This window comes from Carassius gibelio, chromosome B7 (genome assembly GCF_023724105.1).
Source record: "Carassius gibelio isolate Cgi1373 ecotype wild population from Czech Republic chromosome B7, carGib1.2-hapl.c, whole genome shotgun sequence".
NCBI classification, from domain to species: Eukaryota; Metazoa; Chordata; class Actinopteri; order Cypriniformes; family Cyprinidae; genus Carassius; species Carassius gibelio.
In genome coordinates this window covers 4894998-4909441 of record NC_068402.1, presented here as the reverse complement: position 1 = coordinate 4909441, position 14444 = coordinate 4894998, and the positions used below count along the sequence as shown (strand labels likewise).

Genomic DNA, 14444 nt, shown 5'->3' with positions numbered 1-14444 from the left:
ATTCTACATCAACCCTGAAGGGGGAGCACTTAAGGTCACATTATTTTCAGTGATGATGAGACGTTACAAAATATGGTCCATCATCACAATCTAAACACTCAATCTACTCTAAACTCCAGATCTTGTTGAACCACTGGTCCTTAAATTGTTTTTACAGTAGTATAAAGGCTACAGTGTTCATAGATAACTACATTCAAGACAGTTTGGCCTTCTGATGAAAGGCAGCTCACTGCAGAGAAAATAGGTGGAGCTTATGTGTAGCGCCCCCCTTGATAGATGTCCAGCATGGAGGAGCAAATAAAATGTGCGCCTATGGGAGGAGGTAGAACATCCACCCACACCCTCACCCTACTCACAACTTTATCAATCTACCGCATTAGATATCCAGAGAGGTGATGCTGGAATTCATTTGACTGCAGTTAGTACCATTTGCCACAGTGGTTGTAGGTCATGCGGAACTACCAATCAGACAAGAGATGCTCCAAGGTCTAATTTTGTCTGCTCATTGACACATTTACAAACATCATATTTTCAGAATTTACCAGGAATATTATGCAGGATTATATAACTGGAATGACAAGAAAATGTACAATGAAGGCTATAAGAGAAGAACCAAATGTATCTATTTGTGATTTTTTTAATGAGATTAAATAGTTAAATACAGCTACAAGCTTGGCAGACCATGAGATAGTTCCCTCAAATACAGTCCAAAAAAGCATAAACTGAGTTTCATGACAACACTCAGATTGACTAGTTTCATTAAAAAGGCCGGTAACACTTTATAATAACTGCATGCTATTAATCATTAGTTAAGCATTAGGAAACTGTTAATTCATCATTTATAAAGCATTAATAGACATTTATAAGCAGTTTATAAATACAGATATAAATGCTTTATACCTGATTTAAAAGCATATCTATAATGTATTTAATAATTGTTTTTTCATACTTTATTAATGATCAATTTATCATTTCTAAATTAAGTATAGCATTATTTACACAAAAGTTAAGGAGTTGTCAGTGGTTCATAAGATCACTTAGAAATTGTACGTAAATGATTAATAAACTATTTAAATGTGCATTCATACATCTTTTTATTCAGACATATAGTAATAGTTACTTATAGTGTTAATAAATGGTTTATTAACATTTCTTTTTACTGTAATTCAGGGTTAATTCAGGTAGTTATAAAACATGTAGTTGTTAGTTAACTATTTTTGTGAGCTCATCTAAAGTGAGGACTATTTATGCCTTGTAAAGCTTTTACAAATGAGATTTAAAGGCTGTTAATATTTCTATGTTCTGTATCACTGTGTTGTGTTTGTTTCTGTTTTTGTTCAGAAGATAACTGAGCCTTTAAATATCCTTTATAAATGCTTTACAAGGCATAACTAGCACTCACTTTAGATGAGCTCACATAAATAGTTAACTGACCACTACTAAATGCTTTATAACTACCTGAATTTACTACATTTCTTGTGATCTTATGAATCACTGGCAACTCCTAAATAACTGGTTTGTGAATAATGCTATACTTCATTGAGAAATGATAAATTGATCATGAATAAAGTATGAAATTACACATTATAGATATGCTTTTAAATCGAGAATAAAGCATTTATATCTGTATTTATAAACTGGTTATTACTGTCTATTAATGCTTTATAAATTATGAATTATCTGTTTACTAATGCTTAACTAATGATTAATAGCATGCAGTTATTATAAAGTGTTACCAAAAGGCCTAGATTTAAAAATCTGGAATTAAAAAACATGGAAAACATGATTAGATTAAAACATGGAAAAACTTGACTTTTACTATGTTCTATCATGCATGCAGATTATATTTTAAGTTCTAAATCATTGAATTCATAAGACTGGTTACAGCGCTGCCTATGAGCAGAAATATTAGGGATTAGGGCTGTCACTTTTGTGAAAAAATCTTTTTCGATTTAAGACAGTGTTCATTGAAACGATTGAAAAATCGATTTTCCATGTCTAAAAAAAAAGACGTTTCCTTTTTCAACGTCAAATAACGGACGAACATAAAGAGAGCGCTGGAAACGCACAAGTCAGCAATTTTTCTTATTTATTGGCATGAAGTTTCTGGCAGAATAAAGAGCAACAGAAGTGCAAAATTCTCAAAAAAATATATATGCAGAGGGGACGGCTGCCATAAAAGAAAACCATCACTGCAGGCTTCAACCCAGCTGCATTTATGATTCAGGCATTTCAAAAATCTCCAAGATTATTTTAAATAGTGATTCAATCCATTTCAAACAGCTGTTCAAAGAATGAAACTTTAAATGGACTTGAGAACAGGCCATATTTTTTTTTTTATTGAACGTGACCGACACTTAGGCTAGTCGGCACTAGGTAGGCATGAAACGCGCAAAAAGGCTAGGGACATTACAAATTTATTGGACAAGAAAACAAGTCGATCAACATTTTCGGGGTCCAGAGCAGAGCGTTTTTTTATACACTATATATCCAGCTGTTGAGAAGCGCTCCGACTGCACTGATGTCCCAGGGACACTCAGGTACAGCTGCGCAAGGTGGGGGGTATTACTGCCAATTTTCCATCACAAAAGCAGATTGCTGTCAGCTTGAAATTGTCCTTTTCATAACTCAGAATCTCCTGTAACCAGATGCGCGAATGAAGCGAATTCGCGTCTACCTTGCCACGAGACCTCAACACGCGCGTCAACACGCCTCTACATTGACTTAACATTGAAATCATTTGCGCCAGAACACAGCATACGAGGACGCTTTCGACGTCACTGGGTCTTATAGGCGTGTAAAATTGCTTGTATTGTCTGTCTAGCTTTCGCAACGCATACTGCACTTTCGGAATTCTTTATTTTCTTTTTCTGCTTGGTTGTGAGTTTTGTTACATCTATATTTTTCAATTGTTTAATTATTTAAAAATTAATAGTGTACATATTTGGTTAAAATCGATTCCCTATTTTCATTTTCGAAACTTTTTTTGGTTGGTCCAATCGATTGTGCAATTGATTTTCGAACTAAAAGTGACAGCCCTTTTAGGGATCTGCTGATAGACTAGTGCTGCAACAACGCGTCAACGTCATCGATTACGTCGAAGTGCGTGAAATGCGTTGACGCGTCACACTGTTTGTTTACATCTCGCGTAATGGCATACTGGGAATGGAGAAAGTTGCATTCTATAACAAAAACAGTCTCAGTCAACCCATTGTTATCAAAAGTATGTGAATACTTTAAACAGAGGACAAATAAAATGGCCCTTTGTTCCCTTTGTAAAACAGATATGGTGAACCATGGCAGCACAACTGCGATGCGCGAGCACCTCAGAGGAAAACATCTCGGCGCTCTCCGGTGTTACGGTTAACTGGTTACCATGTGATCTGGTGACCAACTTTCTGGTTCAGGTCTGATATTCTTGCACTTGCAGCATTCTGAAAAGTTGAGATGTTTTTAACTCGATGTGGTGCAGACGCGCCGGGAAAAAACGAGCGCGTCGCTTCCATTATGAGCGCGCTTTTCGCGCGCCTACATTGGAAATAATGAACTTGAGCACGCAATAGACGTGATATGTGAACGGCCTCTTAAAAGACAGCGCGCCGCGAGACAACAGTTACAAACCACCGAGCTACCCCGAATCAGCTCCAGATCTCTGGAAACCATGCTAAACCATAGCAGAACCCTGACTACATTTTATGGTTTGTGATGCTAAAGAACATTTCATGACGTCTCAGACAACTGTAAATTTATGGCTGCTGTGGTTTAATTATAAATGCTATCATAAGCTCATATTTACCATAGCAAAATAATTTTCTTTGCCTCTTATTTATTCTATACTGTAAAAACTTCAACCACATAAGTTGAAAATGAATAAAGGTTGAAATATTATATTAGAAGTTGTACTTATATTTTTTTTGGTAAAGTTATCCAAAGGATTCATTAGCTAATTAAAAAAAAGAACATTAGATTAATTATTGTAATAAAAATAATCGTTAGATTAGTCGACAGAAAAAAATTGTCGTTAGTTGCAGCTCTATGAAAGACGTGGCTTTCAAATGCTCCTGTGTGCATCTGTGTAAGCAGGGGTGGGCAATGACAAATCTCATCAAGAAATTAGTAATTTTAATGATCATATATTTCAAAGTTATTTTTGCTTCAAATAAGGTCTTTTAAATATCAAAATGTTTTATACCATAGAAGAGTCTTTTAATGTCACCAGTGTCATTCACAAACAACTGATGCTAACCCTAACCCGAAAACAAGTTAACAGCCAGCAATTAACAATTAAATAAATAATTTAAATTATTTATAAAATAATTTATATATATATTTATATATATATATATATATATATATATATATATATATATATATATATATATATATATATATATATATATATATATATATAAAGACTGCATATTCTTCTGTGTAAGTAAAATGTATATTTATAATTAAAGTTACAAAAGTGATATAATTAGGGTTGCAAATGGGTGGAAAATTTCCGGTAAACGTCTGGGTCTGTCCTCGCTGCAGCCTGATGTAATAGCTGGACTATATCCATTACGTAGTGGATATTTTACATGCACGCACTGTAGCAGGTCTCTAATAAATTCATATTTTTATTTTACATTTTGCCACAGCGACTCAGTTGAATGAATTGGTCTAACGCAGCACACGTAGCAAGTGTTTTGACTTACATTGTAAAAATGTTAATGTCTAAATTAATTTGCAATGTTTATCGCCAGGATGCACATCGGTGCTGTAACCATTACATACAACAAGCACTGCAACATGATTGATATGCAGAAGTTGCACTGTAAATAGCTAATTATTAAAGGGGGGGCTACAGTTTTTCATGTATTCAGAGTTGTTCACAGTGTTAAAAAGATGGATTCTCATGCTAAACATGGCCAAAGTTTTAAAAAATAATTTGAATCAATGACAAAATCTCTGTGCCGAAAATCGTATTTCAGGGTTGGTACAAGTTTTGGCTATTTTTTTTTCTATTGTGGATCTAATGACGTAGACGATGGTGGAACTCTTTATATGAGCATTTCTCTCGGAAAAGAGCACCCACACACGTCGACCAGAGGACATTTTCAGAGGAATTTTAAACAAATTAGCACATCGTGACGTCATTGACTGGGTCTTCAACCCGTGCCTTCAGGTGCATAATTGGAAACCTCATTTTGATGCAGGCTATATAGACCTCAAACAAATGAATACCTTTGTCAAAAATGTTTAATGCATGAATTTCAGGTGAGAAGAAAAAAAATGAGGCACTGTTATACAAATGAGAGACCGTTTACTTTGCTTTCTTGGGTTGTCACTTTTGTGAAAAAAATCCTTTTTGATTTGTGTGACAAGTTTTAATTGAATCGATTGTAAGATTAATTAGACATTTTGCATGTCTAAAGTTTTATATGGCAAATAACACCAAATATAGATAAATCCATGGACAACAGGCAGGACGAATGTAAAGACCAATATTTCTGATGATTTATCGGTGTGAAGTTACGTGCACAATGACAAACAGGAGTGCAACATTTTCGGAAAAAAAAAATAAGCAGAGAGAACTTCCATAATGCAAAACATTTACTGCAGGCTTCAACATGGCTGTGTTTACGATTAGAAATGTCAACAACAATGTAACAGACATGCAGGTCAGCGATTCATGGGTTAAATTCTGTTTTATAAATTCAGACTGTTGGTACTAAATGCCAGCCTGGCTGGACTTAAATTACTTTACGATACCCATGCGAGCTTCAAAGAAGAAACGAAAACCCCCAACCCAAATTCCTCCAACACACTGGAGACAAAGGAAACCTTTTTGTATAAGTTCCTTACTTTCATTTTATTATTAATATGTATTTTAATTATGTTTTTGGATTGCATAAAATGGTTAATCCTTGTTATGTGAAGAGTATAAGTTGCAAGCTCATACTTTAGGAAATGTCTCTCCTCACTTTAACCTTCTCAAAGAAAGCCATGTTTCTGCAACCCCCACTTTTGCAGGTTGTAAAAGTTACGACCACACAGGACAGGAGAGAAGCCAAGTCACTGGCTTCTTTTGAACAATGCATTCTATGGAATGTATTCATTAACTTTCTGTTTTCATGTTTTATAAATGTATTACGTATTCCCTTTTGGTACATTTAGATGTTTCCCAACATCTGCAGTGTTATCATGTGTTAAACAAATCTCTAAATGTGTAATTCGATCTAAAAATTAGATCTTTGGTCATATATATATTATGTCTAGTCTTGTTCTAATCGTCATGCTTTGACAGACCCACTTATCTAAAGTAAAGTAATGAAAAATGTATTATTCTGGAATTACGAACGTGCTAGAATATCCCTGATGAAATCGGACAAGTCCTAAATCATTAGGGTGGGTTGTTCCCAGAGACAAAGGAACTTTCCCGCCGCTTCAGATCGCGGATGTTCATTGGGTGGTTCACGCGAAAAGAGGCGTGAACATCTCAAGCTATAAGAGTCGACCGAACAAGGTCCGCCTCTCTCTTCTTGCTCTTTTTCCCGTTCTCCGTTCTCGGACACGTCGCTCCGCGCGGCCTCGGGCCGCGCTCAGTTCTCCTCCCCCCTCAGCACACGGACTGAGGAGAGGAAAGCCATTTTCATGGCTCATTTGGAAACTTTCATTTTCGTTGTTTTCTTTTCTTTTCTTTACTAAGTTTATTCAACTATTCGCCTCTCCACACAATGAAGACGAATTCTGGAACATTGTTTGTTGAACCTTTCAAATACCGCGCGAAGATGAACGAACACCTCTTTGCAACAAAGGAACACGTGACTCCACGCTCACGCCAAGATCCAGCGCAGCTTGCACGCGCGTCACACGGCCTCCGGCCCACGCGCGCAGTTTTCAAAGGACCACGTGACATCACACGTGCGTCGCCGGTACCACGCTCACCCACTGGGCCATGCAAGTATCGTTTTCTATGGAGATTTAAATGCTGCTTTAAAGTGTTGCTATTATTTGATTCGTTGTTGGTTCCACTAAGGTTTACTGACTGATTTTCATACCTGAGCTCATTCTGTGATCTCTCTCGCTTTCTCCATTTCTCTCTCTCTCTCTCTCTCTCTCTCTCTCTTTTATTTGGATTCCTTTATGTCTTGTAAATGTTTATTGTCTGTATTTTCGTACGCATATTTACTCTGTGTGATTTGTAGTTTGATGTATTACTAGTTGAATTATTAAAAACCCATATATAAAATGATTGGCCTGGACTCCACCCCACTCACATTACGAGTCACTGAAATGTTCTGATCTTTAGCTACAAGCTCTAAATTTAGAAACTAAATTTATCATAAGGATAGGATAATATTTTCATGGCCAGAGAATACTTTTCCTTGAATTATAAGGCGTGATAACTTTATTGAAAATTGATAGGTCTACAGTGGTGTGCTGGACATACCACGGTTTGATCTGCAGTAATTTACAGTAAGAGATCACAATAATTGATATGAAGAATGTTATATTGACATATTAATGAGTAAATTACAGTGCCCTGTGATTAGTATTGGTATTGGCAATTGAGCTATTTTTCATAATCAATAAAATTAAATGTAACTGTCATCTGAGATATATATTAATCAAATTCTTGATTAATTATTCAAATTCCCTATATATCATTTGAGTTAATTACTATGTAAAACTCATTGTTGTTACAACAACAACAACCACAAAAAAAACGCATAGGCGATTCTAGGGCTGTCAAAAAAAAAACAAACAAAAAATAAAAGTCCACTTCCGAATGCAAAAACGTTGCATACAGGAAGCCACCTTATGAGCCCCGGTACTTCACAGTCCGCGTTCCATTACATCTCGCTGCGCGCACAACCGTGTCTACACAACTTTCAAAGGACGAGCTCGACACACAGTAGATGCTGTCTCATCTTTCACTTCGTGTACGCGCACCATCCACGCGGTCTCAAAAAATGCCTGCACGTGGATGACGAAAAGGACGTAATGCAGACAGTGTGTGTATTTAATTCAATTTTCTAAAAACAGAGATTTTATGTTGGGTTTTTGTTCCCCATCCCACTGCATCTCATGTTTTTAAATGAACAAAAAAAAATGATTGTGTGCGACTGATTTTCTGCCCTTATTTATTTAACAATGCATGCATACATGACGCTGTTTTGTTTATAGTTCAAGCAACTTAATAATTGGTTAATAAAAAAATAACTGAATAAACGTGCGAAATTATTTTGCTCAATGCGCTATCTTGAGGCCTCAGAAGAGAAGCAAAAATCTTTTCTTCACCCTAACTGAAATTATACATTTTAAAATCGAATACAATTAGAATTTGATATTTAAGTAAAAAATTTGAATTTAGTTTTTCAGCTATTTTGACAGCCCTAGGCGATTCTAGCCCGAATCTGTATCTTTATGCATGAGACTGTCTACATACCGTCAGAATTCATATTTCTGTTGTAAAAAATAAATAAATTGTGAAGAAGTATTATTTGCTGTTATGCATGTGTCCGAAGCTGCAGTTGCAGTGTGACGCATGTTCCAAAAAAAAAGAAAAAAAAGAAAAAGGTTTATGGCAGCTGCAACCATCATTACCAAGGGTGAACCGTTGACTCTGACAATGAATGAGAGGAGACCAAGTGAACGCACAGGCCATATTGTGACATCCGTTAACCGGGAGAAGGGACGGGAAAAGATCTGGGCACAGTTTTTCCAGAACTTCGTGCAAAGTTAAAGCGGTGTCGAGCTGTTTTAATGCATTTTTTAGATGTATTATGGTGCCGAACCCATATGACTTTGAACAGTGACACCGAACATTTTGTTTACTGCAGCCGCAACCATCATTACCAAGCGCGAACCGTTGACTCAGACAATGAATGAGAGGAGATGAAGCGAACGCACAGGCCATATTGTGACATCCGTTAACCAATAGTGTAAACAGATGACGTCACTGTTTTTTTTTTTATTAAGGAAGATAGCCTTCGTTTGTATGTAGGCCTAGGAAATGTATATATTTACAATACTTAAATATGATTAATACTACTATTGCTTTTGTATTAGTTGTTTGAAAAGTAAAAAAAATTGGTTGGTCTTAACGCAAATTTACAATCTGCAAGTCGGTCAGACTGAAAGCAAAACAAAACAAATTGAGTCGGTCCTAAATTGATAGGGTCAGTCGGGTTACGGCAAACAAGAATATTTTTAAGGATGGCCTCAGCACTGCTCTTATTTTGATTAGATAATCATTAAGTGTTTAAGAATAGAAGCAGTTAAAGTGGGATGGAGCGTTCACACCAGATGCGAATGAAGCGTGAGTGATTTACATATTAAGTCAATGCAAAGACGTGAATAGACAACCTGCGGCACAAATTGAATGTTTCGGGGGTGAGTTGAAAAATCTGAACTTCAGAAATGTTGAAACTTTAGAAATTTCACGACGCTTTATTCAATCAGGAGCTTGCTCTAGTAGTGACATGATTACGACATAGCGGAGGGAAAATCCGAAACAATGTGGGACAAACCCTAATCCTAACCCATACAGAAAAAGGAATAAAAAGAAACATGCTTGGAAGAATTAGATTAATTGAATAAAGACCATAGATCACTTGTTAGATTTACCCAAAATGAATTATATTTTGTTGAACCACTAAAGAGACATCAGAGCCAGCAGTAAATGACAGAAAGACTAGCAGAGTTGAGAATGCTCTCGGCAGATACATGATCACAAAGCTTTGAAAAAAGCAAGACAAAACATGAAAAAGCACTTTTTGGCTTTTTAATTCATGCAATGTTGAAAACAAAATGGGCAAAATACATAGGGAGAAAATATAAACCATATATGAATCAAAGTAAAAACCTAAATAATATTTACAGCCATCATGAACAAATGTACCAAGATTTTAAAATTACACTTTCAAACATTCAGCATTTCATTATTTCATGGAAAATAATACATTTATGTATATATCATAAACATACTGATGTATTAATCCACAATTTGTTCACCGATGTGATAAACCCCTCTTAAACTAGTAATAATTCCTCAAAAGTTGTGCATTACAGTTCTATTTTTAACCAGAAAATCAGGGGAGAGCGCGAACGCAGTCCCCCACTACCAGAAATTATGCAGTCGAGATTCCCACATTTGGGGAATTCGCAGGGGTCAGCACAACCGGAGTGCAATGGCTGAGCCTCGCCCTGGGTGAACCACCTTCTTGATCATGGTATCTCCCCTGCCAGGTAAGTATGAATTCTACACCGACCCTGAAGGGGGAGCACTTAAGGTCACATTATTTTCAGTGATGATGAGACGTTACAAAATATGGTCCATCATCACGATGTAAACACTCAATCTACTCTAAACTCCAGATCTTGTTGAACCACTGGTCCTTAAGTTGTTTTTACAGTAGTATAAAGGCTACAGTGATCATAGACCACTACATTCAAGACAGTTTGGCCTTCTGATGAAAGGCAGCTCACTGCAGAGAAAATAGGTGGAGCTTATGTGTAGCGCCCCCCTTGCTAGATGTCCAGCATGGAGGAGCAAATAAAATGTGCGCCTATGGGAGGAGGTAGAACATCCACCCACACCCTCACCCTACTCACAACTTTATCAATCTACCGCATTAGATATCCAGAGAGGTGAAGCTGGAATTCATTTGACTGCAGTTAGTACCATTTGCAATTTGCCAGTGGTTGTAGGTCATGCGGATGAATGAACTACCAATCAGACAAGAGATGCTCCAAGATCTAACACAATTGACACATTGACACAATCACGAACATCATATTTTCTGAATTTACCAGGAATATTATACAGAATTATATAACTAGAAATGACAAGAAAGTTTACAATGAAGGCTATAAGAGAGGAACCAAATGTAACAATACTAAAAAGGTTTAGATATATTTATGAATTTTATGAGATTAAATACAGTTAAATACAGCTACAAGCTTGGCAGACATTAGATTTTTCCCTCAAATACAGTCCAAAATTGAAAAAACAATGTCATGACAACACTCAGACTGACTAGTTTTATTAAATAGGCCTAGATTTAAACATTTGGAATTAAAAACATGGAAAACATGATTCGATTAAAACTGAGATACGTGACTCTTTTTACTATGTTCTATCATGCATGCAGATTATGTTTTAAGTTACTAAGCTAAAATCTGTGAATTCATAAGACTGGTACAGTGCCTATACAGATCTGTACAGATCCATCTATGAGCAGATATATTAGGGCAATATGACAAATCTTATATCAAGATTTAAGTTATAAAAAGTTATTTTTGCTTCTAAAAAGGTCTTTATAAAATCAAAATGTTTGATACCATAGAATCATCTTTTAAATGTCACCAGTGTCAAAATCACAAACAACTAATGCTAACCTTAAAAGAAATAAAAACTCACCTAAAACAAGTAAACAACCAGCGATTAAATAGAAACTAATTACAGGCAATAGGACAAAAAAACACAGTTGAACAATTAAATAAGAAATGCTACATTGTGTAATCAAATATAAGACGACTGCATATTCTTCTGTGTAAACAAAATATATATTTCTTATTAAAGTTACAAAAGTGATATAATTAGGGTTGCAAAGCGGTGGGAAATTTCCGGTAAACATCTGGGTCTCTCCTCGCTGCAGCCTGCAGCATGAAGATATAGCTGGACTACATGCATTACGTAGTGGATATTTAACATGCATGCGCTGTAGCAGGTCTCGAATAAATTCATATTTTTATAAATGAAAAAATGTTAATGCCTAAATTAATTTGCAATGTTTTTGTCTTTAAAGTTTTATTTATTGAATAGAATGCACATGAACATATCCGCGGGGTTCTGAATGCTAACTCCTTTTGTGGACACGTTCTTTACGAAACAATGTGCAGAAACACTGCAGCTAAACTCTAAAAATTCATAGCGTTTTAGTATAATGATATTCTTATTATAATAGTATGTATTTAACGGTCCCAATCATAGTTATTAATATTTCGCGTTGTAGTTTGACCTGCTCGCGCAGTGCGCTGATGAGATATCACTACAATGAAGTGCTTGACTCAAAACCAAATGCATCCTTTATCAGGTAAATAATATATCCACAATATATATACACTGGCTGAAATGTTTTAAAATCACTTGTACCCAACCTGCTCGAAAAAATCCAGTCTGTGCCTGTGTCAGTTTGAGTCTTGGTAAAGTTATAAATCCGTGGCTCCAAGATGCTCCTCTGTCGGTCACAGATTATGGGAAGTGAACCAAACCTATAGGAGTGGTTGGATTTATTCCCACACTTTAAAATATTAATTTGAATTAAATTAATAAATTTTCATTTCAGATTTTTACAGCTTTATCATAATAGGCTGTATATTAACTTAAAGGGAGAAAACTGGTAGTTCTATGTGAAATCAGACATTTGAGCTCCCCTATATAGTCAAAATGGCATAAACACACCGCAAATATTCGACTGTTAGATTGGTAGTCGAATCAGGGTGGTCGAATCAGGCTCCTCAAATCAAAACATCAATATGTCGACTTTTTGGAGTCACCCCTACTAAATTTAATTATAAATGTTTATAAAATATTAGCATTTTCACAAATTAACTCTGCAGCAACAGCCGCAGCTGTGGACAGTGGCAGTTGAGCATAGCAAATTACTGTAGACTAATATGTTTTTCAAATGCAGCTTTTACAATTCAAAAATAACCCTGACGAGATCTAGAATATGTAGATGGATTTTCGTGGCTAATGTTTATGAATAAAGCTTTAGCCCATGTTAATAATATTTATTGAGTGTGGTAATTTAAAAACTGTTTAAAATGCACAAGCCACGTTAAGCATTTTCCTTGGGAAGAAAACCTTAACATATAATTGAACACGTTGCGTTCTAATTCTGGACTGACAAGCTGCCACCGCAGGAACTTTACCCAGGAACTAGGGACTTTGGCCTGGTACTTGGTGTGTTTCCACCGCAGGAACTAGGAACTTAATAAAGTTCCGGGTAAAAAAATGCCCCTCAGAAAGTCCCTGCTGGCGAGGTGGTACTTTTTCAAAGTCCCGGAACTTTCGGGGGCGGGACTTTGGCGCTAAACATACTGATTGGTTGAGTTCACGCAGCATTGGTTGAGTTCAACCACCATTTATTCGGATCAACATTTTCCAAATATTACTGTTATGAAATGTAATTCAAAAAGTATTTTCAGGCGAGAATGTAGTTGTTTAAAACTCAAATCTGTTGTTTATTTATAAAGACAGCGCCTATTTAAAAATGTGTTTCGCCGATCTCGTAGACTGTGAGCTCCACTTGATCAGCGGGAGCTCAGTCCTCATGTATCCACAGAGAGCAGCCTCTCCTGGCATAGACCTTCTGATATGTGCCGCTGGCTCTGATGTGTTTTTAGTGGTTAAACAAAATATAATTCAGCTGCGGGGTAAATCTAACAGGTTTTTTTTTTTTGTCTGTATTCAATTTATCTATATGTTAAAATGAAAATAAAAAAGGCAAGTCTATATAATATTTCATTTCATTGCAATGGCTGTATATAACGTTACACATATCCCTGAACTAAGTACATTTCTGCAGCTGTTATTATGTTTAAATGAAAACGAAAGGAGGCAGTGGTATTTTATATCCTATTTCATTTTATTGTAAACATACAGTAAGGAAAATTGCTGTAGCCATGATGAGCTGACTGAAGTTATCAAGTGCTGCTGTTTATAGATTTACCGGACTTGCGTCGTTGCGGACATCACACTCCCCAGTCGAATGCACAAAGTCTGAACTAACTACCGATGATGCACGTCCAAAATCAGCTTACTTTTTTTTTATCAGTGGTACTTTGTATTGAGAAATGAGCGCAGACCTATGTCACCATTCTATTTGCCTAATCTACCCGGTACTTTACACCGCAGTGGAAACGCAGAAAGCAACAGGTCTGGGGGGAAAAAAGTTCCTGGTAAAAAAAGTTCCTGGTAAAAATGTTCCGGGTAATTTCGGTGGAAACGCGGCAATATACTGAAGAGCGCGTGATGCTCACTGTGATTTCAGCATCTACCGTCTCACTAAATGATGAAAACACATGAAAAATTTAGTAGAAAAAAAATATTTTACTCTTATTTACTTTTAGACATTGTGTGGGTTTTTATATATTTTTATTTTCCTTTTGATTTAACTTGTGTTTCTCTCTCAATATGTCACCTGAAATGCAACAAAGACATCACACAGTAAAGCAAAGAGCCTTTGTGTGGTTAATTTACTCAGGAAAGACAGGAGTTAGCTATAAAGGCCTTTGACCTCAAGGGTGTGAAGGCACACAAACACACAGTAAAACGAAAGATCAGAAAGCGCCTTTGAACTCTTTAGTGCAGAAAAGACAAAGCAATTGAAAACCTCACAGATGTGAAGATCTGTGAAAAGCCCAGGGGGTTTGAAGAACCATTG

At 36.2% G+C, this 14444-nt stretch overlaps 1 non-coding gene across 1 annotated transcript; it reads right to left on the bottom strand.

Moving 5' to 3' along the window:
- Positions 1-10083: 10083 nt before the first annotated feature.
- LOC127962785 (U1 spliceosomal RNA) lies at positions 10084-10247 on the bottom strand. The gene has a single exon (XR_008154653.1). It is a non-coding gene; the product is annotated as a U1 spliceosomal RNA (small nuclear RNA).
- Between the last annotated feature and the right edge of the window lie 4197 nt (positions 10248-14444).